Source organism: Ictidomys tridecemlineatus, chromosome 13, assembly GCF_052094955.1.
Source record: "Ictidomys tridecemlineatus isolate mIctTri1 chromosome 13, mIctTri1.hap1, whole genome shotgun sequence".
Classification (NCBI taxonomy): Eukaryota; Metazoa; Chordata; class Mammalia; order Rodentia; family Sciuridae; genus Ictidomys; species Ictidomys tridecemlineatus.
The window spans coordinates 12796492-12820909 of record NC_135489.1 but is presented as its reverse complement, the minus strand read 5'-3'; the positions used below and the strand labels follow the sequence as shown (position 1 = coordinate 12820909).

Here is a 24418-nt window from a genome sequence, read left to right as displayed (position 1 = left end):
TGCTGCAGTTTGTCCTACCTGGAGCATGCAGGATGCAGCTGAAGCCAAACTGTCCCTGAGTTCTCAGTGAAGTTCCTGTGGTGCGGCCACCTGAGAGGAACCCTGTGTGGGAGGCGTCGGCCACCGCTACAGCTGGCTTTTTGTGTGTTCACAGCTAGTAAATCCGGGGCAATATCACAAACAGGCAGGAAGGAAGGAAGGAAGGAAGAAAAGAAGAAAGAAGGAAGGAAGAAGAAAGGGAGGGAGGTGGAGGGAGGTACTGGTCAGTCTCCCATCCTCATCCTCAGTCAGCACCAAATATTTTAAATTCAGAGGGAAACCGTTATCAGCCAGCTGTGGAGAGGTGAAGCGTACAGCCTGAGAGATCATTCGTTGGTTAGCAAATGGAGGTGGAGGGCAGAACAGAAAACCAAACCAGCAAAAACACTCAGGTTCTATGGTTCTTCTAGCTCAGGGTGGTGTGGAATTCCCTGCGTGGAAAATTTCCATGTTTTTTAATATTGTATCATAAGGTGGACTTCATTTGCGCTTGCAGGTTATTTGGTCTTTATTTTGCAAGAAAGTAGTTATGTTTGCTTTCCTAACGGCAAAGGAGCTGCAGGTTGCAGAAGGAGAGAGATGTTGAAGGAAGGGTTGGCATGGCCGTGCCACTCACACTAAGGCACTGTCAGAGACACAGCACACACACATGCACAAATACACAGACGTGCACGTGCAGATATGGACATGCACACACGGTCACACACGCAGAGCATGTGCTATCACACAGAGCACATATAGTCACATACAGCAAGCACATACACAAAGAGCACAGATGCTGCATTTGCACACACAGACACGGACACAAACACAGTGTACAGACACCTGAGCACACACACAAATACACATATGCACTAACACGCAGACATCCACAAGCATGCACAGACACGCACACACACACACACACACACACACACACACACACACACACACACACACCTACACCCAAGGTTCTCACGGGCATGTCAAAACTGGACTCATCCCATTTCTGTGGTATGGGGGCCACAATCACTTATCTCCTCTCCCCTTTTCTTCAAGAAAACTTTGCCAGTGTCCCACCACACGTGGGGTAAATAGAGCAGTAAGAACCAAAACTCGAACAACACACAAACCAAAACAACCACACGCCCCTCCCACACACCATTCTCCAGGCGGCTGGGCCCAGGGTCCCGGCTGCTCCCGGGTCACGCCTCGCTCTTTTCAGACAAGCTCCTGTTTTGTTTGTTTGGGTTTATTTTCGCCTTCGCTCTGCAGAAAGCCTCACAGATAGGATGGGTGATTTCATGCTGTATAAACCTCACCTCCCTCGATTCTTAGAATGTAGATAGATACCACTACCGGTATTCTTAGAGTCAGCGTCACACAGCTTCCCACACCATGCAGGGCGCAGCAGAACCCACATTTCACCAGAATCCTCACTCTGAATTATTCACAGGTTTTTCTTCATGACCCAGGAAACCAAATGTGAGGCACTGTTTTAGATGCTGATAAATAGGCTTCTAGAATGTTCTCAGTGGCCGGCAGGACGGTAGCTGATTTCCCAGAAGGGGCCATGATATCTGAACCCTGACACCCTGGGGAGGAAAGCCTCTAGACATTATTTTTGTCAGGGGTCAAATTTTTCGGGGACAACAGATTCTGTCATGCATCTTTGAAGGGACTCACAGAAGTTTCTTTTACCTTCCCAGGTAACAGGACACTCGGGGCCTAAGATGACAGGCCTGATGGCGCCCCACGTGACAGCGTTCACAGGAGGCTGGGCCTGCTGCTCTCAAAGCTCCCTCAAGCAGGCTGTGCTTGAACAAGCTGGCACCTTCTGCGTCAGTGGGCAGAGAGACCAAGTGAGCAGCGGAGGCGCCCCGCCCCCGCCATTTCTGCTGGCGCTGCTGATCGCCAGCTTACTAAAGTGTACTTAAAGACCACTCTCAGTGGGGGGTGGGCTGGGGCCCAGGCCAGGGGTGGTGCCCTTGCCTGGCATGGGTGAGGCACTGGTTCTCAGCACTGCATATAAATAAATAAAATAAAGGTCCATCAACAACTAAAAAACGTAACAGAACATCATGGCAGGAGCCCATGAAGGAGGAGGTCTCTTCTCATGGTGGCCAGGAAGCATGGAGGTGGGGGGCAGGGTCCCAAAGTCTTATTCTAGGTCACACACCTAGTGGCCTAACTTCCTTCCACTAGGCCCATCTCCTGGAGGTTCCACCACCTCCCAATAGCACCCAGGCTGGTGACCAAGCCTTCAGCACTTGGGTATTCCAAACTCATTCACTTAGTACTCCACCTAGACTTAGAGGGCCTTGTTCTGCCTCCAAAAAACAAGCAGAGGCTGTGCCTCAGTTTACTTATCTCCAAAATGGCGAGGCCCGGACAAGGTGTTTTCTAAAGTTACTTCCAGCCCTAACATTTTGCGACTAAATATTTACACAGACTCCCCTCCGCAAGACACTCCGCCAGATGCCACGGAGCAGACAGACGTGCAAAGACACGATCTGTACCTCATCCTGTTTATGGTGTCGTTGCCTGGCTGTGTTTCCAAACTCCTGTCATAGGCTACTTTGACTAGGTATCGCATATCCGTCTTTAATCTTATGCCTCTCTTCAATGGCTAGAACATCCTTAATCAAGGGAGCTCACACACACGTGCACAGGCCCCGCTCTACGTCCCCAAACTCCCCTCCCCTTTGCCACGCTCCAGTATGTTTTCTCAGCAGCCAACGCCAGCAGGACTTGATCGACAGGGACTGTGCTGGCCCGAGGCTGCCACATTTCAGGAATTCTAGAACACAGAGTGATCCCTGTAGCTTGCCCTTAAGTGGATCCTTTCTCCTCTCTTCTCCCTCAAGAACAAGCGACTTGGCCCGCAGCCTGCAGCCAGCCTAGCGACCTGTTTTAAAATCTGTGCATGTGGGACCTGTCAACATCCAGGCGCAGGAAAACAGGCTGCCCTTGAGCAGAGCAGCTTTGCCCATCAATCATGCCTCAGGGAGGTGGGTGGTTTGTACGCGGGGCCACTCTGCCGTGACCAAGCCCCTATGAAAACGTCTGAGTGTGAATCTAAAAAAAAGCAACAGTCTACTTTCCACATCCACTGCAGGGGGGCTAAGACAGGTTTCATTTGAAAACCACCCCGCCTTCCCGAGGGCTGAAAGCAAGCACGTGGGCTTCCAGAGAATTCCTCTGTCCAGACTGACTGCTGACTAGAGCTCTCAACCTGGATAATGAGGTCACATTCAAAAGAGAAAATTCAACACATATCTACCAATATTCAGAAATTAAGAATCACTACTTTTAACTTTTTAGAAAGGGCCTCCTTGGAAGATATGTGATTCTGATGTACCGGTGTGGCAATTAACAAGTTGAATAAACTTATGTCATACGAAGCTAAGCCAGAGACAAGATGCAAGTCCCTATTAATGAGATGTGGTTATTGGGAGGAGATCAAGTTTATGGTCACAGGTAAATGTCCTAGCTATAACCTACTAGTTGGAGTAAGTCATGTAATCCTCTAAGCCTTTGAATACACACATGCATGCACACACACACTGCAGCCAATTACACCTTCAACCCATTGAACTGGCCAGAGAATTAAGTGAGATATTATGAGCAAATGAAGTGCTTCTATGCTGCAAAGAAACGAAAAGCTTTGTTATAATGCACATACATTTATTCAAATAATATATACGTGACTTTATTCAAAATTATTGACTTTCTATTCTAGTTTTCCATATTTTTTGTTATTTTAGAAGTGAATTTCTAGCTAATTCAGTTTATATGCATTTCTTATCCAAACTCTGAGTTTTCAAAACTCCCAAACAAATGACAGAAGAGCACAATCTTAACATAACCAGAGAAATGTCATCACAGAAATAGAACGGATAATTGAGAAAGCGTTTGCCCTTTGGTCCAGCGTCTTCTAGTAATTTATCCTGCTCAGAGACGAACTGAGTTATGGACAAGGTTTTATACTGGAGCCTTATCTGCAATATCAAAAGATTGGAAATAACCAGGTGTCCATCAGTGAGGACTGGTCGCTTACACCGTGTGTGGTGGACAGTTACATCACGACCCCCCATATACGGCACCACCTGACTTTCCTTGCCACGTGGACCCCGGGGTTGGCCCTGTGACCCGTTTTTAACCAATGTGACATTAGCATTGACATACCATGAAGATAATAGACCCTGCCTAGGAAGAAAGTGGAAGGATCTCTGCTAGGCACTGACACGGCCATCTCAAGATGCTCAAGAGGCAGTGTTGAATTAACAAGCTGAATGATGAACTGGACAAGCTCAGTGCTGTTTTTGTGCAATAAAGAGAGAGAAATATATATATATATGTATTTATTGCATGAAGAGATACTGGCCATGTCCTCGGGGAACTGAGAAACACACACGGTTACCTGTATCAGTGGAGGAAGAAGGTAGTAAGTCAGGTAGGATCAGGAGAACTGGCCAGTGAGTTAAGTAAACAGGGATGGGGATGAGGGGGAGACCCACCTTCTAAATTGCTTCAGTTTATGAACCATGAGGACACATCACCTGCTCAGATCAAGTTTTGAAAAAATGAAGAACAAGATCCACAATAGAAAGAAATGCCAAAGCTTGAAAGAGCTGAGTTTCAAGCGGATGATCACGATGCCACTGAGGCCGACCTTCCTAAGAGGCAGGCTTCCTTCAAACACAGCAACCCTTTCTCTACGGTGCTCAGGGTTAACCGGACACGTACTCGTCTGCTCTCCTGGATGGTACGTGCCTTCAAAGCAGGGACTGTAACTCGGGCAACTTTGAATCTCAGCCACACAAGCACAGTGCAGAGTAAGTGGTCAAAGTGTGTTTGCTAAAAGGAAGGAAGAAAAGCATTCTGGCATCACCGCGCTCGCGAGTTCTACACAGTCTTTAGCAGCCGAGCCTGGTCCGTCCGCACGCTCTGCACACCCCTCATTCAGGTACAGGCTGGCGCTGGCTGCCATCAGGGCCTTGCTTCTCTCACAAACGCACTCTGAACTGTGGGAGGGCTAAACTTCTGAAAGCTGAGCCTGAATGCCATGGAAGGAGACATGCGAACCAGGCTCCTCTGCTACAAAACAGCAACACTTGATAAAAGGAAAAGAAGATTTCTCCTAAGTAACAAACTTAAATTCCGTGCTTTGGAATAAGCGGACCCTCCCATCCCCACCCCATAAAGAAGGCCAAGCAATCCAGATCCGTGGACCATGGGAAAGAGGAGCCAGCAGGCTCCCACACCCATCTCCAGCCTCTGCAGAACAACCACTCCACCACCGCAAGGAGTCTGTGCGACTTCAGCATTTCTAGGAAAGAGGAGACCACAAGCTTTCTCCATAGCTCATCTCAAAGGTCTGACGACTCTCACTGGAAATCTTCACTTCCTTTGAAGCTGCACCTTTCCCACTGGGCCTTACGCGCTCTTCCTCGTCTATTAGCGTTCTCCGTCTCCACGTCTGATCCCATGAAAGGGTAAGGCCGTTGGGTCATCTGTGGCTGCATCTCTACCCCCCGGAGCTCAGTACACATGCAGAACAGCATCCACCCTGGCACCCTCAACAGCGCCGTCCAACGGCAGCCTTGGCACCCTGGCGGGATTAACAACACGAGGTTAACAGCCATGGGAGACAGCCCAGTAGAAAGGGTCAGCGGACCTGTCGAGTTTATGGGCAAGAGGGGAAACTGAGGGTGTGTGGCCTCAAGAGAGAAAGGGCCCTTCGTCTTCCCCCTGTAAGCTTCACAAAAGTTTGCTGAAAGACATGGAAATGCAGTAGTCAGAGCAATGGGGAGAAAACCAGCAAGAGTCGTGATGCAGAAAGAGAAGACTTCAAAGACACACCAGGGCCCACAGAGAAGTGCAGCGCTTCCCAAAGACCAAACCTTCCAGACCGCCTGGCACAAGGGCCAGGCAGCTGTGAGCCTGGTCACCTGGAAGTTCCGCTTCATCTGTACTAAGTCCTCACAGACCCTGGTGGCTGATTCTGCCTAGTTTAGTGTGTGTGTGTGTGTGTGAATTCCTAGGATGTATAATATTTTCAGTTTAATTTCTATGCTATTTTTATTTTGACTGTGAAATTTTGGAGACTTCAAATATAAGTTTGAATGGAAACTTGGAATACTGAAGGTAGCACAGGTGTCCAGGAACACCAGATGGGTGTTCTACCCTTGACTTTGGAAAACAGGAGAAACTGACATGGGAATATACCTCTTTTTTTTTTTTAAATAAAGTCTATTCACAGACACTGGAAGTTTGCTCAAGTCTGAGAGAAGGTACTTGATTAGAGGGACACTTGATGAGAAGAAACGAAGCTCTAAGTAAACATTCCCCATCTGCTCCTGATCCCACCACCTGGCCTTATTCCTCTCTGTTCTCTGAGAGGTTTGAGTCAACTGATTTTGTTTTATTTGTGGGAGCTGGGAGGCCACCTGTTGTGGAATACACTTACATGTTAAACAAAGTGAACATTTCGTTTTTCTGTGCTTCCCATATGATTTTCTCAAACACAAAGCACTCATTTCACCTTAAGCAGATTTAAGCGATGCTGACTCTGAGAAGCAGGTATAAACAAGGCAATCTTTTGTTTATGGAGACTGCTAACGACCCATCCATAGAAAGAGTCCCTGCCTACCAACACTGTGAAGTAATCATCTCCAGTGTTTTTTTTCTCATTTCCTTGGCTATTCCAGGCCAAGGAACAGTGGAGGTGAAAGAAAGAATGAGAAGAGAGAACGGGTCTCAGCTCAGGGGATGGTACTTCTGGGGGCAGGAGGGTGGATGGGGTATTGGGTTGAGGATCTCTTCACAAGGGCTAGAGAGAGGGGAAGGGTTCTTTGAAGAGGCCTTCCCACTGAGGCTAAGGGAGGCTGCCTTGGCCTGCTAACTGGGCCTCCGTGGAGGTTTTGAGCCAGGAAACATAAATATCCAAGAGGTGCTTTCGACAGAATAATGTGCAGGAAGCCACTGCAGCCATGTTGGCCCACACAGCATCTATGGAAATGGATGCAAACATGGAAATAAAATTCTGGTAATCACTGACTTCTGTAAGCGCCAGCTCTGATGAATGGGTCACAGTGATGAACTGTGTCTCCTGGATTATTCATTTCAGTGTCCAGAAGTCCCCAAATGGCCTGAATATTTCCTTTTTCCCAGTGCACAGTCACCTTGGTAAAAAAAAAAAAAAAAAAAAAAAAGCCATAGGTCCCTTTGTTGGAGGTTGGGAGAGAGATGTACAGTACACATTTCTGGCAGCATAGTGGGGTCCCTCCTCAAAGAGGACCTGGTCTCCTTTTCATTCAGAGGGTTTCTGGGTCTGTAAACTGGCTTGCTGGGGGATTGATGGAGGTGCTGTGACTTGACTATGGTTAAGTCAGACTTTGGTTCTCTCTTTTTTTTTTTTTTTAGAGAGAGAGAGAGAGAGAGAGAGAGAGAGAATTTTAATATTTATTTTTCATTTTTCGGCGGACACAACATCTTTGTATGTGGTGCTGAGGATCGAACCTGGGCCGCACGCATGCCAGGCGAGTGCGCTACCGCTTGAGCCACATCCCCAGCCCCAGACTTTGGTTCTCTTGACCTCAGTATTTTCTGCTTATACAGATGAAGTGACAATTTAGCAGCCTGCTCATCTATTTCACTCCTAGAAATTCCATGAGACGGAGTTGGAAATGGAGGAGACAAAGTGCGAGGGAGAGTTTGGATACAGAAGAAAGTGGGAAGATGGATCCAAAGATGAGGGGAAGGGCTAGCTAGTCTGGAGGAGGAAGAGGCAGAGCTTGGTTGGAAATGGCGCTGCGCGGTTCGTGTTGTGTGACCAGCAGAGCTGGAAATATGGGAGGGGCATGGGAGAAATGTCTGGCCAGGAGAGGAGGATCTTGGAACAACTTGCATCACAGTGGAAAGGACTAGAAGGAGTGGGTGAGAGGTCCCAGCAAAGAATGCATGGACTGAGGTGAGGCCAACGTCTGCATTTCCCTGAGTGCGAGAATAAAGAAAAGCCCAGGAAGAACTGGGATTGCAAGACAGAAGCCAGAAGTTTGAGAGAGAGGTGTTTCCCTGATTCCAATCGCTGCAAAAAAAAAAAAAAAAAAGAGTCAACCCCTGTGCCTTGGATGTCCACTAAAATCGGCACATAATTCCTGTCCAGGACAGCAGTTTCACTGGGCCCCTGGACAGGCAGAAGACCTCTAGAGTGGTGGAATGTGGTGAGAAGGGGACCAGGAAGTCAAGACTCGGACTAAGAAGACATAATCCAGTTTGAAGAAGTTGAAAAACGGGGGTGAGGGGGGCCAGAAAATGCCAACCAAAGAGCAGCAGAGACAAAGGTCACGTTCTCCTAGGTCAGTGCACTTGTGGGCAGTGAAGTGAGACCGTGAAGGAGCTGGGAGGACCTGGACTGTTCAGAGAAAGGGCAAGAGGCACGGGGACAGAAAACAAATGTAATCAAGCCCTGGTGGGCAGCCCTGGCCCTGGTGGGCAGCCCTGGCCCTGGTGGGCGGCCCTGGCAGCTCACCCCTGTGGTTACAGCCTGGGGGAGGGGCGTGGGGTGGACTACAGGTCCAAAGACGAATAATCTTTGATTCCTGGCAACACAGTGAATGTAAGGTTAGCACTGAGTCCCTATTATCTTATCATTAGTTTTAAATTTCATTCCCACATTATACTTTCCAAATGTGCTTTGTCGAAACTTCTTTAATTTGCAGAATTATAATCAGCAATGAGTGTCTATCCTCAATTCCAAGAGCAGAACCGATATACTGAATTTAAATCTGTATTGCTTTTATGAATGAAATTCAAAGAAACTGAACTTCTGGCTAATGAAAGACACTGGATTAAAGATAGAGTTTTATCTGAGATCGGTTCAGTCATATGTCTAAGAATGAGCTTATCTTGCCCATAAGCCTTCTGCTTTCCTTCCAGTTTTTTTTTTTTTTTTTTTTTTTCCTTTCCTGCCGCTCACAGGGTGATCTGGGCTTTCAACTCTGTCTCCATCCTGTGCCTCAGGACTCGGCTCAGTAACCCCAGCGGCTGGTTCTGGGCCTGCCCTGGGCACAGCTCCTCCTGCGGTCCTGTAACCCGCACTCTCCAGCCTCACTGTGACCCGATTGTTCTCAGACCCACTTCCAGTTCCTCCAGCCCTCTCCCTACTGCATTTCGCCCGCCAAATACCACGTCTTACACCCAAATGCCGCCCTGTTCTCACTTGCTGCCCTCAATCTGTCCAGTTGTCACTTCTTCACATACTTCCAAAGCCCACAGAAAACTGCCACTCGAGCGAGACAGGCTGGTCTTGTTTTCTCTTCACTCAAATCTTCTCCTGTGTTCTGGGCCCACAAAGCCTGTGTGGCCTCGTTCGTTGCCAGCTTTCAGCCATCTGTGCTTTTAAAGTCGCCTTTTCTACGTGGATTCCCTGTGGGGGAGCAGGGCAGTTTGGGCAGTCACCCCTTACTTGGTACGTTTTATTTTGATGGGGGAGGCGGTCTGGCCTCAACTAGTGCTTCTGACATGTACGGTGGCATGGCCTCTGACCACAGTACATGTACTTCTTTTTCTCCTGAATGGCAAAGAGCACAGCCTTTGGCCCTGCACTGACCTGGCTGCACGCTGCCAGTGGCACCACGAGAGGCGCCTCTCCGGTGGCCCCAGCATAATGCTGTCAATCATGGAAGTCAGAACTCACATCATCTATGATTTTCCTGGTCCTTGCACAGGTTTTGATTATCAGACCACAGTCACGTTTCATCAGAGATGTAATCAGATGGTTCCTTTTTAGCTCTCTGGGGGGTGGTGTTAATGAATACAGTAGTGATATGGGGTATTTCTAGTTATTGTCTATCACTAGGGGCAGCTTCCAAGAGGCCCGCAAGACGCTGTGTTTGCTAGTTTTGAATTCTGAGTGTGTCTTAAAGAAAGGGAGAAAGGAAGGAAGTTAGGATGCTTCCAACAGCCACATGAAATAGGGCGCCTCATTCTAGATCAGAAAACCAAAGCTAGAGAATGGCTGTCCAGGTAATAAGTGGCCACAGTCCACAATTGGAACCTGGGTACCTTAGGTCAGAGTGACAAGCTTTCTCAAATAAAGGTTGCTACTTTTACATGAGGGTGAAAAAGTAGAGAAAGGATTTCAGGAACGGAGTATGGGAGAGGCAGACAGAGAACATGTGGAAAGTTCAGCTTCATTAACATACCTGTCCCTAAAGGTGTGCCTTGCTCCTGGTTAGGACCAGGTGTTGGAGCCCTGCACTAACCTGGCTGCAAGCTGGGTTTCCTGATGCTAATGAGAGGGGAAATGAAAAGCAGGGAAGCAGACCCAGGCCGGCTGCAGATGCCGCTCTCCCTCCCCAAACTATAAAAGTTGGTTTCAGATTCTCAAATAACAATGTTTGTAAAAAGTGCAAAAACAGCAAAACAGGCAAATCTCTTCCATTTGCAGCCAGTTGTAGACACTCAGGTGCTTTCCTTGGCCCATAGTCACAGGTCACATGCCAGCATCACGTGCTTAATACTATTTTAGTCAATATGATCTGTATTCATGTCACCTGAATCCGGGGATGGTTTGATCTTGTTGTCACCAACGGGTCCTCCCACGAAACCCCTCCCTGTTTCACGAACTCACCAAAAAGACTTTAGTTTAGGAAACTAGCATTTTCTTAGAAAAGGAAGGAAAAAAAAAAAGCAGTTCTCAGTAAAGCACAAACCACAGAGCTACTGTGTTCAGACGGGTCGTACACACGAAACCACACACACTCCACCAAAATGATGTCGGCTTCGGCTAATCCACAGATGTGAGTGAATTCGGAATCAGGGAGTGAAGACCAGTATCCTACGCAGGACTTTCCCTGGCCCTGAGAATACAGTAAGAGTGACGAAGTGGCATTCTGGGTTTCCCCATGTGCACCCTCACACCTCAGTGGCCCCACGGTGATCCAGAGGTGGTCACCAGCAGGGACGCTGACTGCCACATCCTTTTGCAGAACAGGCTGGTCTGTCTGAGTCCTCTCACTGATAGAATCTATGTGGTCTACCTCCAAGTGCAAGGAAGCCTCAGGTCCTCAGGGATCCGAAGGTCCCCAAACAATGTCACATAAAAAAAGAAAAAGAAAAACTAAAAGGAGACTGGGAGAAGCATTTCTGAAGGGTGGAAAGCCTATCCATAGAAAAAGCAGGAGTGGAAATATCTAGGGCAGGTCAGCGACCTTAAGGTGGCAGCCAAAATGATCTGGGGGACAGGGCTTGCTGACCCAAACTGCTATCTCTGTGGCTGCAGAGGACTCTGCAGGAAAGCTCAGTGAAGCGGAAAGGAGGAGACGGAGGGACGAGGAAGGAAGACAGTAAGAAGGACCAGATATGGGGCAGGTGGGGCTGCGAGGTGAGCACGGAAGGCATCAGGTGGTCGGTGACTCTCAGGAAGAGGGGGGGAGCGGAGACGAAGATCCCCATGCAGGCCAGGAGACGGCCTGGAAGACCCAGCCCTTCCACACGGGCAGCTGTTTTCAAAGCTGTGAAACCATAAACCATGTTCATGGGAACGCTCAGCTGGCTCCTACCTTGACAGCACCCATATCCATCGGGGTGATTTCAAAGCAGACTCAAATGTTCAACAGTCCTATGAGATGGGTTTTCCCTTATGAACTTTTGACGAAGATTATAAAGAAGCAAATTAAAGCCAAGAGGAAAATTTTTAGCTGATACACTAACTAAATAATATCAGGTTATAAAAAGAAAATCACCCTAAAAATAAAATCACCCTTCAGGGCCGTCGTAGGGTGTGTATCTATAAGTAACACTTCCCCAGAACCCAACTCCAGTGAACCAGACCACCTCTCAGTGAGTTCTCTTTCCTGTGTGTTTGGAAGGGTCTTACTGTGACCCCCACCCCCAACTGTGTTTGTCTTGATATTTTGATTTCAGGGGACAAGAGATCCTGTCCTGGCCTGAAATTTAAAGGCCCTGCTTCTTGGCAGGATGCAAAAAGAGGTGCTTGTGTGAACTGCTGGTGGAGACAGGAATTTCCATAGCACTGTAGTGTGGAAAATATCTATCTCAATTTAAAAATATCTATCATCCTTGATCAAGTCATCTCAGGCCCGTATGATCACGGAGATGTCTACCACAAAACAAGCTAGGTTTGGTATTAGTTTTAAAATATTTTCCAATAGAAAAAAGTCGTGTTTGGTTTCATCTGCATTCCTTTGGCCAACTGTCTGATCAGAATCCCAGTGTTTCTCTTATTGCTTTTTTTTTTGACATATTTATATCAACCTTTCTGTTTATTTTTTCCAGTTGCTCTGCTTTTGCTCTTATTATTCATCATTATTTCTACAGAAGTTTTAAATTTTAATGTACTCCAAGTTATTAAATTCTTTGATTTTCCTCCAATGTGTTTTAATCTTAGCAAGTTGTTGGCAACACTCAGGGCAAACAGAAATCACACACATTGACATTCTTAAAAACTGCTGCCATCAACCAAGGAATAGTACGTAGTCCAGGCAGATAAGGACTAGAAGGATTTCAACAACGTATATTGTTTAGTGAGAGTAAAGAGGCAGAAAGGGGCATCTGATCCAATCTGACTTTTCATAAAATGTGACACAAATCATAGGCAAACTTCTGAAAGTATCTGTATATTTCTAGCTACCAAACTATGTCTAAAACGTGTGTGCTGTGCGAACAGAGTTAAAGCATGATAGGATAGACATGGGATTGCTAACACTAGAAATCTGGGATTAGGATAGAAAGAGGGAGGGAGGGGGAAGAAGAAGAGAGTGGGAGGAGGGAGGGTGCACAATGAAAGAAGGTGCTGACCGTAGAAACCACATGGGTGCTGGGATCTCACTCATGGAAAATCACGTGTGTGTGTGTGGACTTATGTGTGGGAACAGATGCTGACAGGATGGTCCCCAAAGGTCCCTTTTCAGGGTGGTGAGATGTTTTTAAAATAAGTATTCCTTTATTCTTTTATCCTTATATGTACTTTAATGAAATAGTTACAACCACAAGCATTATTTATATTTAAAAAAAAAAAAAACTGTGGCGGGGAGAGTGAAGATGCTCTGCAGGGCAATGTGGGGTCCCTGGGCAGACGCAGGCAGGCAGAGGCTTAAAGCCAGGTTAGAGACAGACCCACTTGAAGGTTCCAAGTGCTGGGCAGACAGGAGGGAAGTGGGGCATGGAGCTTATTGAGGTGTAGTAGTGGGGCCGTGTGTTTGGCAATGGGCTGAGTGATGTTTTCTATTCTTCTTCAGATTTTCTTAAAAAAAATGATATATATATGTATATATATATATATATATATATATATATATATATAATCAAACCATGTCTTGCTTTTGTCAACAGAACAAAAGTATGATGCAAATAATAATGCAGCGAAGAGCTTTAAGTGGGACCAGGTAATCATCAAAGAGATGTTTTAGATACTAATCTACAGAGGCCCCCAGGAGAACACAGTAAAACCCAGTGGTGTCGGTGTAAGTTGATAAGGGTCCCAAATAAAGGAGAAACAGTGCACTTGGAACAGGATCTAGTTGGTCTTGAAAGGTTTCTAAATAAAAGAGTGAATGAGTGACACACTGAGACAGAAGAACCCCCAAGTCTCGGACCCTTTGTTAAGTCGATATGGTGCCTGCGAAAATAGCCAGTGCCCATCAGTCAACTGGATCCAAAAATTACAGAGAATCGTAATTGCTGCAGAGACTGGCTCATTTTTAACATCGAGTCTCTAAATACAGCTACATCTTGAAACCCACATAAAGGTGTAATACCCCAGGGAAAAGACAAACTAAGTGGTGGGGAAAAAATGGAGAAAAATTTACATTTAGATGAAGAATGAAGATTTGATCCACACAAAACATGTGCCTTTTTGAAAAGCATGGCCTTCATCACACATTAGGATTTGTAGATCAAATGAAAATATTTCCCAGGTAATTTCTGTCTCAGTTCATTTCATGTGGTAGTCAACCTAACCGGTCCATCAGTGTTGGGAGAAATGAAGGCAAATGCTTCCCTTTGGTTGTGGTTGGCTTTTGTCTGACTGTTGGCACATTCTGGGAACCTGCCTTCCTTAGAAGAGTTCAGAGAGGACGGTGGCATCCTGCTGAGGAGGGCGGCAGGAGGTGGCTTCCAAGAACCCCCAGCTTCAGGACCTGACACGGTGCCAACCACCACATCTTGCGCCTTCCCTCCCTCGGATGCTCTGACCAAGGTAGTTTAACTGAATAAACTGTTTATGCCTCTGGCATTCCTGAAGCTGATGTCATGTTACTGAAGGCAAACAATTTTAGTAATGCAACTCATGCATTCATCTAAATACCATGTAATCACGGAACTCAAATGTTTACCAAATAATCAAAGACGGAGACAAAGAAACCAACAGGCATTTTGTGAGACAAAATACTGGACGGAACTTCCAATAAAAGAGCCAGTTAAGCGTCATCCCGAAGTGGCTCCCCAGAAACACCAAGGCGGCGGCTTCCAAACACAGAGAGCAAGGTCTGCCGTCGTCTCCATGGTTAGGGAAGCACTAGGAGAAGCGGGCTCATTTTCTTAGAGAAGCAGGATTCTCCTGGTTGCTCTGGGGTAGGTTGGTCAGAGGGCAAGCACCGTCCTCCTTCAGATGAGCTTCAGAGTCCATCTGGGACATGGCTCCACACGTGAAAACCACCTCCAATGTCCCGTGGCACCCTCCTCTTCCTTCCCTGGGTGTTGTGTCCAGTCTCCACATGACCTGGTCACCAACCTAGTTCTCCCTCTTCCTACCAGTTTGGCTCAAAGCTCCTCTCTTCTCTGACACCAACCAACTTCTTATCTTTCCTTCTCCCTGCATCCCTTCCTGTTTGTATCATCAGTTAACATGAAATTAACAGGATCTCCTACGATCTGCTGGTCTTCCCTGGCTGTGGAAAATGGGCAGAGGGCAGAGCTCCTTCCCCCCTTTCCCTCAACTTGTCGTTTATTGAACACCTACTTGATGTAAAGTGCTGTTCAGGATTCTCCCATATTCTATTTCATTTCATCTCTCGTGAGCCTCCCCAGAAATCAAGTGTCCAGACTGCTGGCATTCTGCTCCTCTCCGTGTCACTCAGAGCCCGAGCACCTACCCAGCACCCTGCTCTCAGTCTCTTGGTATCACACTGGGTACTTCTGCCCACCGCAGCTCTCCATCCAATCCCCTGCAACTCTGCTCTCACATCTAGCTCCTCCTTTGTGGTCCCTGCCTTTGTACCTCTCCAGAACACCAGCGCCTCTTCAGACCTGGCCGCCCTGCTCCTGCTCTCATTCTAAAGCGTGACTCGGCTGACACCACAGCACTCACCTAGACTTTTATGTGACTCCATGTCTACACAAGGTCACCAGGCTCCTTCCTCCGACATTAAAAGACCTCTCCTTCCTGGTCCCGCCACCTCTGCAGTCTCATCTTCCAAACACACACAGAACTTCTAGTTGCACACATGCCAGGCAGTTCCACTCTGGTGGGTTTTGTTCATGCCGCTGTGTGCAATGGGCTTCTCTCTCCTCTGTCCTAGAGAAAAATCCAACTCTTCCAACTTAGCACATTGGCCACCTAAATCCCCCAAGTCAGAAGTGGTGATTCTTTCTCTCAGCCTCCTTTGTTGCTTTCAGCTTGAAGCTGTCTTTGGACTGCGGCTCCTACTTTCCTTCACATTCAGCACCAGGCTCCCGCCACGGCAGTACTCCACGAGCCAGGGAGGATGGCAGTTACCAGCACTGATCAGGAACTGACCAGCCACCACCATCTTCCAAGTGTACCTCGGAGTGACACGGTATCCGGAATTCATGAAGTGCTTACCATGTCCAAAGTACTTCGGCAGGTGCTGCAGAGGCAAGGAGCTGGGAAGTGACAGGATTTACAACGCATCTTATAAGGACCTACGCCCCCCTTACTACACTGAGCCACCAAACACACCATTATCATGAGGACATAACCCCGTCTTGTGGATCATCAATCATTCACCTCGCTGGGTACTAAGGTGAGAGCCTCTGTTTTCCTAAACTCCCAACAAAAGATGGCTTGGAACTCTGGAAATCCAGGCTCCTCTTTCCGTTGGGATAGAGAGTGAGTCGAGACTGAGAATAAAGACATTCTGCACTCAACAGTCCTAATCCTAAACTCCATAATCTTTACTTTTGCTTTAGTTACAAGCATTTAAAGCCTTGAAAGTAGCTGAGAAAGCAGGAATTATCTGGAAAGACTAAAAAAAAGTACTACCTTTGAAGTTGGGATGGTGGATGAAAACTTGTATAAGGGATGATAATTCTTTTTTGTTTAGAAGATTAGTATCTGGAGAGCAGCTGTGCAGTTTTTTTCTGAAGAGCTCAAGGTGATCTAAAACATAAGGTGACCATATGCCCCAGCTTGCCAGGGAAAGTCCCCATTCACACCTGTTGTCCCTGAAAAACTATTAATAGTGCTCTCTTTTGCTCTCAAAACTGTCCCCGTTTGGTGAATTATATGACCACTCGATAGCTTCTCATGAGGAATGATGGTTTGCCTAGTACAGCTCGGAGCAGAAGAAAGGCCAGACCCCCAGCCCAGCTCTATCTAAAAGAACATATTTCCTCTAGGCTGTTGCTTCACCGACTAATCAACAGGAAAACACTGAGGGCATTGGAACAGATACTCCAGCCATGGTGCCTGCAAATTAGCACCCGGTCTTGTTAGGGAGATAAAGCACGTGTGTACTCCACTAAAGAGGATCACGTAAGATCATGACACGGCGGCAATTGAGTGGCTCAGTGATCCTTTCAGAGTGAGTTGGCAGGGGACTCCACAGGCTTCTGTGTTCAGAAGGTTTCTGAAAGGTCGGGGATCCTAACCAGGGCCTTCAGGGAGGAGGAAAGGCAGAAGGGAGAAGAAAAGATATTTTTCTTGGGAAAATAAATTAATAAAAGTAGAAAGCAAACAAAATTGAGACAGAAATGAACCACTTACAGGATGTTACAAGTGTTATTCCACTGCATTGCAGAACAGAGAAATAAAACAAAACAAGCTCAAATAGTCTTGGTGGCTTTTCCAAAATGTCGCAGTGATTTCAGGATCTACAGCCATCGAATCAGAGCGTCTTGGAGACCAGACAAGAGCTTGCTGCTAGATGACGGCACTCCTGCTTGTGAGTTGCTGAGAAACAGAGACCCCCTTTTGAGTTGTCCCCAGGTTTCTGGTCATGGCCATGTGTCTGAGGACAAGTGGCTTCAACAGCTTTTGGCCTCGTGCTTCCTTAGGCTGGGACTGGACTAACTCGTTTCCAGGAATCTTCTGATTTCAACAATCTATGAGCCTTCAAAGTCAGTTCCAGGTTTAGTTTAATATGTTTTAGGTTTAGCTCAAAAGTAGACCTGAGGGTTCACTTCAAACAAAATGGCAAACACAGGGTTGATCCTGTGGGTCCCATCCCACCTCGAAATAGTGAGATTTTCAAGAAATATCATAGACCTTAACTTGGAGAAAAGGGTTGAAGGAAAAAAGGAAGGGAGGGTGGGAGGGAAGGAGGAACAGGGAAGGAGAAGAGAATAGCCTAGGTCCCAGGATGAAGATAAAAACCAAGCCAGAGCTTTAGCAGAAAGCGGACTCCACAGCGTCCAGGGGACTTCAGACCCACACAACCCTGGGGATCTGGGGAGAGCGGTTAGATTCTAATGCCCATGCAGGGACATGACCTTGGCCCTGCCGGAGGAAGGGGGGCTAGAACTGAGCCCCTTCCATAAATCTCAAAGCCTCAAAAAGGCTCCATGACAGCAAGACTAAAAACCCCGCCTAGGGGTCCACAGACAGGAACAGGAGATTCCCTCATCCCCAAGATGCAGAGTGCCTTTGGGAAACCCAAGCCCTGACCGTATTCAGCTGTAGGATCACAGTTCCTCCTGCCTGCATATCAGGATCTGGGATCCCGTGACAAGAAATTAGCATAAGCACAACTCCAGCATCTTTAGACCTCCAGAAAAAACAAATATGTGGCCACCAGGTAGAGACAATTCCACCACTCAGGACTTACACGTTTCCCATAGAGATTACTCTCTGTGAAGATGAACGTACCAACACACAAACACCCTCACACACACACACACACACACACACAACCACGAGAGACAATCACGGAGAGGAAAACTTAACAATTAAATCCTAAGAACTGGAGCTACAACAATCCAAGGTGGACTACCAAATAGGTTGCTTACCAGTATTGCAAATGATCCAAGAAAAGCTAAAAGCCATAATGGACAAATCGGATTAAATGAGAAAGAAAAGCAAAGGGTAAGCAGATTAGGAAACAGAGAACAGAACTCCTATAAATAACTCAGTGGAAAGCTTAGACAGCAGAGCAACCCCAAACAGACCAGCAGGGGACTAGAACCCAGATTCCAGGAAATCAAACCAGAATGGGGCCTAGGACACGCAAGTTAGAACGGAGAACCGAATGCACCCTATCTGGTACTGGTTTCACCTGACACGTCACCACAACTAAGGAAGGTGACCTTTTCAAAGACACAGACCCACAAGTACAAAGAGAAATGGCAGAGGGACAAGAGGGACAAGGATTTAGAAGATGGGCAAGTCTTAATAGAACTAGCAGAGACCACAGGAAGCTGAATCCTAGCCAGGAGCAGGGAAGGTGAGAGGACCAGCAGCCGCTCAGAAGGAGACAGCACCCGTGGCCTCTGGAGCTCAGGTGGGGGAGGAGGAGTTGAGAAAGCAGGAATGGATCGAAAGTTGCTGAAGAACCAGGGAGGCCGCTGGAGCCGCAGATCCTGTCTTCAGCTCTGCCCTGCAGCAGCCTCCACTCCTCTGGTCATCCCTGGAGTTTGGTCTCTGGAGAGGGGGTTCCCAGACTGGCAGATGCCGTGTATCAACTCAAATAAAAAATACGAACACTGAGGCTGGACCCTCCCGTTCCCTTACTCATCTCAGCAAACAGCACAGGGGGCAGGTCTTTACTCTCTAGGTGGGCGTGCAGGAGAACATTCTCTGGAGAATCTGATTACCCCCCCCAAATTCCCCACCAGGAGGCTTTAAGGTTGCACTGGGAATTCCCCCAACAAGTGGCATGGACACATCATTCTACAGCGATGCTCAAAGTGAAGGAGCCCTCGCACGTCCTTAGAGCTTCCCGTAAGGTCTTAGTTGTTCATTCTGGAATACAACCAGTAGCCAAGGTGGCCCACAGGCCAGGAAAGTCAATGAAGGAAGGACAGAGCTCAAGACAGACAGAAGGAAGGCAGCCCGGGGGGCAAAGAGACAAGAAAAAAAAAATGCAGGAAACTAACACATTCTGAAAATAGAAAAGGATGCTTAAAAAAAGAACTAAAGGGGAAATTTAAAATAATAACAGAAATCAAAACCCAACAGATGCATTGAAAATTAAGTCCAAAGAAGTTGTGCAAAAAGATACAGAGATGGAAACTGGAGAGAAAATAGCTGGATGATAGTGCTCTGGAAAGACAGCCCAGCACTTACAGAGGGAAACAGAGAGCTGACACTTTAAAAGAACACGTTGATTGTTCAGCACAAGAGGTAAAAACGGACGCACAATTAGAAACGTCTTTGGAAAATTTAGAATACAAGGGGAATGGAAAGATTCTATAAGTTTTAGGCAGAAAAGGGGAAAAGAGAGGTCAAATATAAAGCACTGAGAACCAGACTGGGCTAGCCTTCTAACAACAACACTAGGGCAGTGCGCTCAAACTTCTGAAGAATTTTCTTGCCCAAGACAGACAGGCCACCAGTTGAGAGAATAAAGATGTTTTCAGACACTCAAAGTGTGAATGTGTCTCCCCTGGATCCATTTCTGATAGCTACTGCCACAAAAATAAATGGACAGAGGAATTTTATAACAACCACGCCCCACACAGGACTGAAGCACGAGGAATGATGGGAGTAAAGCAGGTCCCCAGGATGAGAACTGGACCAGGGCCCAGGGCATGGCATCCAGATGGGACAGTGACCCAGGAGGACCAAGATGGTCACCATAGCCCAGGTGTCACCTGAGATGCTGGAGGTGCACTCCCCCAGCCAAAGAGCAAATCAAGAAAGGACATCCAACCAGAAGACGGGCAAAGGAAACTTCTAGAAGAGCCAGGAAGGGAAATCCTGGGATGAGAGCTGTGCAGCAGGCCTAGAGGGAAGTCCAGATACGAGGAAAGGGGGCCTCCAGGAGGGAGGGACAGCACCTAGCCAAGAGGCAGAACTGACAGGTGCTGATGTGATCAGCTTGTGGGAAAGCTACCAAGAGACCACGGAGGCTAGAGGAACCCCACAGCACAGAGAGCACCAAGGACGCCCAAGAGCAAGAAGATGCTGACTTTTATTGTAACAAAGGGCTATTTACATTAGCAAAACAGTGAAAACACCCATAATTGATTCACCCCTCAATTGTAATATAACTGTCCTGGGAGAAAGAAGGAGGCGAAGCAGTGGACGTGGCCATGTCAGAGAGCTCAGCCTGGACTGGCTAGAATAGGAGGTGAAGGTATAAATAAAATCAACAAAACAGAACAGACCAATATGCACAGCATCTAGAAACGTGGACAGGTATCTATGCAGGAAGAAAAAGCTAAAATGAAGAGCAACGTTCTTTGAGCAGGGGGCCTGAGGAAAGCAGGTGAGATAGATTGGCTTCCACAGAAATTCTGGAACCAGCACACAAGTAAGTATGGCCCAAGATATTCTTAGCCACAGAGTTTGTTGGTGCACAGAACTGAAGACAGCCCGAGTGCTCCCCATCAGCGGGTGGTTGAATACACTGCAGCACAGCCATAACACGGACTTACTTAGCTATTTCTTAAAATGAATTACGTTTGTATCCATCTGAAAGGGTCTTCTTAATGTATTGCCAAAAAACAAAAACAAGACGGAAAGAAATGTATATGGAATAATCAGATTTCTGTGTGTGTGTGCAAACTACAAGACTAACAACAAAATACTTGCATTTAATTTATATAAATATATGTGCTTATGTTTACGTGAGCTTGGGAGAAACATGGAAGGATGCAGAGCAATGTGAACATTGTTCGCCTTGGAGGCTAAGGAATGGGAAGGGTGGAAAGAGATTAAGGGGGGAAAAACCCAGAAAAATAGAGACTTGGAAAATCTAAAAGACACAAAGGAGAGAACAACAAAATAATAATACACACACACACACACACACACACACACACACACAGGAGGACTTAGAAAGACATAATAAGGAGAACTGGGGAGAGAGAACATTCAGAGATTATGACGAAACGTTTCTGAATTGCTGAAATGTTAGGAATCCTTTGTCAAGAGGCAGAGTGAATCCCAAGCAGAACTGTAATGAAACTGCAGATGATCAACACAAAGACAAGAAAGAAAAAAAAATTTAGAGCCATCAGATTAAAAAATACCTCTAAATAAATCACAGACTCAAGCAGATGACACCTTATCAATTATCAAAAGGCAGTAAAGTGATACTTTCAAATGCTGAGGAAAACCATGTATATGTCAAATTATACCCCTAGAAAATTTTTTATTCAAGGCAAAGAGTGAATTTAAAGGTGGCTTTGGTGAGATACCATGATAGTATATATCTCTAAATCCTTGGTGAAATAGTTACTCAAGGATGTACATCTGAAAGAATGAATCTGAACTGAGAAAAGAAGAATGGAATTCAAGAAGAAATATCTGTAATATTTATTGAGGACTTACTTTGTTTTATTGCGTATTTAAGCACTATTCTAAGTGGTTTACGGTTTTTACCTCATATAATCTTCATGACTGCCCCACGAGGTAGAACTATTATTATCCCAGTTTTACAGATGAGAAAACTGTGGCATAAGTAGATTTTCTAATCTTCTCTGTAGCCTAAAAATCATTCAGCTAGTAAGTGGTAAAGTTGGGATTCAAATCAAGGCAGTCTGGTTCTGGATTCCATACCCTTAACCACAATACAAAGAAAATAAACATGGACAAAAGAACATAGAAATACATAGTAGATGACAAAATATTCAATGGTGTCGGATCATGGAATAAGAGAAAGAGAAAGTCTGGGTTAAAGTGTTCCAGGGAGTCTACTGTATTGTTTGGGAAGTGAACAAAGATACTGATAAACTTTAATTTTAGACTGTGTCACCTCAAATATAATTTTTAAGGTTTAAGGGTAACACCCCAAATAACTAAACAAAACATACATATTAAAAATCAGTAGGGCTAGGCATGGTGGTACACGTCTACAATCCCAGCTACTCTGGAAGCTGATGAAGAAGGATTGTGAGTTCAAGGCCAGCCTCAGCAACTTAGTGAGATCTGATTTAAAAATTAAAAAAAAAAAAAATTAGCGAGGCACCATGGCACACGCCTGTAATACTAGCAGCTCAAGAGGCTAAGATAGGATCATCAGGGTTCAAAGCCAGTCTCAGCAATGGCAAGGCCTTAAGCAACTCAGTGAGACCCTGTTTGTAAATAAAATAAAAAAAAAATAGGGCTGGGGCTGGGGTCTCACTGAGTCTAATCTCTGTTTTCCCCACATACAAAATTTTTTTTAAAAATTTAAAGGGCTAGGAATGAAGCTTATTGTAACCACCTGCATTCAATCCATAGTACCCCTAGTACTGCAAGAAAACCAATAGGAAAAGTGGTATAAAATAACTCAAGTAACTTAATAGAAGAGAGAGAAGGGGAAAAAAACAAGTAAAGAAGCATGGTGCATAGAAAACATTTGGGCTTCTAGTCAATTCCAAATATGAGTTATCAAAATAAATGTAAATGGCTTAAATAATCCCGTTTAGAAGACAAAAATGCTTTGATTGGATTTAAAAAACAAAACAAAACAAAACCCCTCCAGTTATTTACAAGACACATAAAACACAACGCCATGAGAAGGACTAGGTAAAGGGAGAGAAAGCAGCACTCTAAGGAAACACCAAGGATCTAGTGCACAACGTACTCATCAGCTCAAGCTGCCATAGCATGGCACTCGCACCAGGCGGCTTCAACAATACAAGCCTATTTCCCCCAGTCCTGGAGCCTGGGAAATACAAGATGGAGGTGCTGTCTGATTTGGCTTCTGACAAGAGCTCTCTTCTTGTTTTGCAGATGGCTGCCTTCATCCTGTGTTCTCGGTGGCACTTGCTCAGGTACACAGTTCTGTTCTTATGAAGCACTGATTCCACCCTGATCTCAGCTAACCCTAACTACCTCCCAAACACCCCAAATCCCAAAACCATCACACTGGGAGTTGGAGCTTCTGCATCTGACGCTTGGAAATGGTCTGGAGTTAGGGGTGGGAGGAACAAACGCTCAGTCCATAATAGCAATATTAACATCAGGTGGGCCACTTCTTTCAGGCTTCTGCTTAAATGTCCTCTAATCCAAGAGTTGCCCTGTGACCACACTACCTAAAAGAGCAGCACCTCCCAGGGCACTCTGACCACCTCATGTCGCCCTACGTCTTTCTTTTCTTTTTTTTTTCAGTGCTGAGGATGGAACCCAGGGCCTCACATAGGCTAAGCAAGTGTCCTACCACTGAGTCACATCCCCGGAAGCACATTTTTCTCTGTAGCCCTACAATACCTGAAAAATTTCTTACTTGTTTGCCATTGTCAGTGATCTCCAAATAGAATATAAGATCTGTCAGAGCTCATTTTGTTCACTATTGTATCTCCCGTGTTTAGAATGCTCCCTACAAATAATAAGGATATGACCAATATTTGTTTTAATCGACTCAGTAAATGAATGGATTAATGAACTGGATAAAATATACTTCATAACTGAGCATCTTTGGGGTAAAGAGAATAATTGCTTAATGGTAAAAAGATGTGCTCACCATCATCCTTTGTATACAATGCCCAGTATATATGGCAAAAATTGATTTAACTGTAAGAAGGTAACAAATTCAAAATTATAATGGGAGATCTTAGCACGAGTCTCTATAAAATCCATAGAGTTAAGAACAGAAAAGAACTGAAGATTTGAATAATGCATATTAAAAGCTTCACTAGTGGCCATGGAAAGAGAACTCTTAATAAATAGAGAGTGTACATGATATGTTTATGAAAATCAACAAGGTTCTAGGTCACAGAACAAGTCTCAATAAATTTCAAAGAGCCTTATTATACCAACCACATTCTTCCAACCAAAATACAATAAAATCTAAAATCAATAACAAAACTACAGCCCTCAAATCCAAGGACATTTTAAATTTCAAAGACACACTGCTAGATTATTAATATGAAATCAAAATGAAAGTAAAAAACATTTAGAACTAAATAGCAAATAAAGCCTTAGGTTTCAGTATAAGAAAATGTTTAGCATTAAATGATTAAATGTTATACCAAATTAAAAGAAGAAGAGGAAGAAGAAAACTTTAAAATTAAGAGGCCAGACACACAGCAACAAAGTAAAAAC

At 45.7% G+C, this 24418-nt stretch overlaps 2 protein-coding genes across 7 annotated transcripts in view; one reads left to right on the top strand and one right to left on the bottom strand.

The window, feature by feature from the left end:
- LOC120885357 (uncharacterized) overlaps nucleotides 1–8895 on the top strand; it is a 161391-nt gene extending 152496 nt beyond the window's left edge. For 5 of the 6 annotated variants that reach the window (XR_013429502.1, XR_013429496.1, XR_013429499.1 and 2 more), the window contains one exon: nucleotides 1728–8895. The gene's annotated coding sequence lies outside the window, so the exon portion shown is untranslated. Of the gene's footprint in view, nucleotides 1–8 lie in introns of all 6 variants that reach the window. The other variant, XR_013429497.1, reaches the window with a different exon arrangement.
- Nucleotides 1–24418, bottom strand: part of Bcl2 (BCL2 apoptosis regulator) — a 164463-nt gene that overhangs the window by 62086 nt on the left and 77959 nt on the right. The gene's annotated exons all lie outside the window — the stretch shown is intronic.